The sequence below is a fragment of the Nannospalax galili genome, unplaced genomic scaffold, assembly GCF_000622305.1.
Source record: "Nannospalax galili isolate Female #2095 unplaced genomic scaffold, S.galili_v1.0 scaffold217, whole genome shotgun sequence".
Classification (NCBI taxonomy): domain Eukaryota; kingdom Metazoa; phylum Chordata; class Mammalia; order Rodentia; family Spalacidae; genus Nannospalax; species Nannospalax galili.
The window spans coordinates 2,361,014-2,363,858 of NW_008340643.1; the positions used below are offsets into that span (position 1 = coordinate 2,361,014).

The following is a 2,845-nucleotide window of genomic DNA, read 5'->3' on the forward strand; positions in this document are numbered from 1 at the left end:
CTGCTGGGGGAGGGTGTATCCTTTTATTCAGTGATATAGTCACTGATAATTGCTCATGCTCCAGTAAATAACACCCCCATCCATGCTTGGGCAAGAAAGTCTCATTAAAGCCATTGGGTCACATAAGAAGAAGACATGTAAGCAGGAGAGTGGTTTGTTGAGCATGATTTCTGCAGTAGAGGGAAGGAGTGAAAGAGGGGAATGGGAGGGGGAAATGACTAAAATTCATTACATAAATGTGTGACACTGTCAAGCAATATGATTTTTTTAAAAATGAAAGCATATTTGTTCTGATAATTTCTATTTGACATTGTGCTGGTGGTCCCATTCAGTGCAAGGAAATAGAAGGCCCGAAAATGAAAAACTAGAATTGTCTTCAAGAACAAATGACGTAATCATCAATGTAGAAAATGCAAAAGAATCTACCAAAAACTACTTTTTAAAACTTGTACATTAGTTTAGCAAGAGTGTGCACTACAAGGTCAAAATAGAATATTATAGCAATGAATAATCAGAATTTATAATAATATTTTGGATAGCAGCATTAAAAATCTGAAATACTTAGGTCTAAATCTGACCAACGATGTTAAGGAACCTATCTAGACTGCAGTCTGTGCCTATTGTCTGGAAAGTAGTGTCCAGCTGCCTGGAACTCAGCCTGGACACATGGTGTCACAGAAACCGGCCCCCAGGTCCCAGCAACTGGCTGTCCCTGTAGCTCTTGACTCAGCATGAAAGTACCCCCCCCTTCCTAGAATGGCTGTCTCTCAATATACACCAGTGACTGAAATTGGTGCCAGTGCCTATGGGACAATGTACAAAACCTGTGATCTGCATAGTGATTGTGAGAGATCCCAGTGGAGGAGGAGCTGGAGGGGGGCTTCTCATTAGTGTACTCCCTGAGGAGGTCTTACTGAGGAAACCGCTTTTGAGCATCCTAATGTTGTCTAGCTAATGGATATCTGTGCCACTTCCCAAACTGAACAAGAGATCAAGGTGACCCTAATGTTTGAGTATATAGACAAAGACTTAAGGACATATATGGACAAGGCACCCCCACCAGACTCGCCAGCCAAGATGCATTAAGGATCTGATATGCCAATTTCTAAGAGACTTAGATTTCCTTCATGCCAATTGAATTGATCACTGAGACCTGAGACTAGAGAACATTTGGTGACAAGTAGTGGGACAATCAGGTTGGTTGACTTTGGCTTAGCCAGACTCTAGTTACCCTTACACCTGTGATTGTTACAGCCTGGTGCCATGCTTCTGAAGTTCTGCAGTCTACATATGCAACACCTGTGGACAAGTGGCGTGCTGTGTCTTTGCAGAGAGATGTTTCCTCCGAATCCTGTCATCTGTGGAAATTCAGAAATTGACCAGTTTCGCAAAATCTTTGATCTGATTGGACTGCCTCCAGAAGATGACTGGTCTCAAGATGTATCTTGATCCCAAGGAGCCTCTTCCCACAGAGGGCCTCAACCAGTACAATCAGTGGAGATGGAGGAGTCTGGAGCACAGCTGTGCTGGAAATTCTGACTTTTAACCCACATTAGAGAATTGCAGCCTTCTGAGCCATTTAGCACTTTTTTAAAAAAAATTACGTTTTTATTTATTTATGGAGTGTGTGTGTGTGTGTGTGTGTGTGTGTGTGTGTGTGTGTGTAGGGATGTTCATTGCACAGCACATGAGTAGAGGTCAGAGGACACCTTGCAGGATTTGGGTCTCTCTCCTTTCACAATGTAGGTCCAGGAAATGAAACTCGGGTGGTCAGACTTGGCAGCAGGTGCCGTTACCAGCTGAGCCATCTTGGCAGCATGCTTATCTGTGCAAGGAAGAAGGCAATCTGGAGTGAACAGCAAAGCGACGTTCCCCCTTCTGGACACTTGAGTGAAGACAACCCCACTGAGAAGGCAACCTCTACCTTCCTTTGAAGCTGTGGCGCCTCCTTCAACTTTTAACAGAGAATATTTCGAAGCCTTAAGTGATATCCTCTTATCCTCTTGCTCTCTTACTTATCTACACTAACTGGTATATTCTCTCTTAAAAATATAAAAATAAGGGACTTGAGAAATGACTTAGCAGTTAAGAGCAGTGGCTGCTCTTGCAGAGGACTTAGGTTGGTTCCCAGCACCCACATGGTGGCTAACAACTGTCTGTAACTCCAGTTCCAGGGGATTGTCTGACCTCTGTGGGCGTTGCATGACATGGGCATACTTACAGACGGAGGCAATACACTCATACACATAAAATAAAAATAATAAATAAAAATATTCAAAAAATAAAAAAATCTGACCAAATACCTGCAAGATTTTAATGCCCAAAATATAAAACTTCTGAAACATCAACTGAAACATCTAAACAAATGGAGAGTTATATTCATGGGTTGGAATACTAAATATTAAGATGCTAATTCCCTTTGGCTTGATCTACTGACGTAATGCAGTCTCAAAATCCATACAGGAGTTTTGGGGTTGCAAGTTGAATCTCAAATTTGCATTCATGTGAAAAAATATAAGATCAGCTTTATTGTTAGATAAAATAATGTTAGAAAGCATTCATTGAATATTTACTGTGTGCCAGGTATTGCTTCATATGTTTTGAATGTATTGAGAAATCTAATCCTCTTAACTCATTATCCTCAGTTTATGGATATGCAAACAAGTGCACAATGTGTGAATAATTTTTCTGAGTTTATCAAATTTCAATTTAGAGTTTGCCATTGAAAGCAAGCAAATGGAATCTAGAGTCACATATTTTAGCAGTTTTTGTACCAATTAGTTTTTTGCTGCAAACAACCACAATTCTTGGTGACAATAAGCATTTATTACCCATATGTCTGCAG

At 40.7% G+C, this 2,845-nt stretch overlaps 1 pseudogene; it reads left to right on the top strand.

The window, feature by feature from the left end:
* The first annotated feature begins 756 nt into the window (after window positions 1-756).
* LOC103736240 lies at window positions 757-1,855 on the top strand (annotated as a pseudogene).
* Window positions 1,856-2,845: the final 990 nt, after the last annotated feature.